The sequence below is a fragment of the Microtus ochrogaster genome, chromosome X (genome assembly GCF_000317375.1).
Source record: "Microtus ochrogaster isolate Prairie Vole_2 chromosome X, MicOch1.0, whole genome shotgun sequence".
NCBI classification, from domain to species: domain Eukaryota; kingdom Metazoa; phylum Chordata; class Mammalia; order Rodentia; family Cricetidae; genus Microtus; species Microtus ochrogaster.
This window is the reverse complement of record NC_022026.1, coordinates 26,215,943-26,216,780: the sequence shown is the minus strand read 5'-3', so window position 1 is coordinate 26,216,780 and position 838 is coordinate 26,215,943.

Sequence of the window (838 nt, the reverse complement as noted above, 5' to 3'; positions counted from 1 at the left end):
AGCATCTTTAACAAATGGTGCTTGTATAACTGGATGTTGATGTGTAGAAAAATGAAGATAGATTTGGTATAGGAGGTCCTTCTGCATTTGTGTTGATTTCATTGTTTGAATAAAGAAGCTGCCTGGGCCTTTTGATAGGGCAGTTCTTAGGTGGGTGGAGTAGACAGAACAGAATTCTGGGAGGAAGAAGGTAGTCAGAGAGCCGCCTATCATGAAGCAGCCAGGTCAGACATGCTGAATCTTTTTCAGTAAGCCATGGCTTCGTGGTGACATACAGATTATTAGAAATGGGTTGAATCAAGATGTGAGAGTTAGCCAATAAGAGGGTAGAGCTAATGGGCCAGGCAGCAATTTAATTAATACCTCTGTGAGGTTATTTAAGGGGTTAGCTAGTTGGCCACCAGGAACGCAGCCCGCTCTCTTACAACATAGATCCATATCTACTCCCAAGCACAAAACTCAAGTCCAAATGGATCAGAGACCTCAAAGTAATGCCATTAACACTGAACTTCATTGAAGAGAAAGGAGGAAGCAGCCTTGAATGCATGGGCACATGTAGTAAAAGTCCGCTTATTTGTTCCTGGCTGCTCAGACATAAAATAATCAGAAGAAACTCTATTAATTAAATCACTAATTGGCCTATTAGGTCTAACTTCTTATTGACTAGCTCTTATATCTTAATTTAACCCATTTCTATTAATCTGTGTATCGCCACTTTTTTCTGGCTTACTGGCAAGATTCCAGTATGTCTGTTTTTAGCAGTAGCTACACTCAGTTTTGTTTTCCCCTCCTCCCTCTATTCTGGCCTGCGCAAGCCCATATTTCTTATTCATTAATT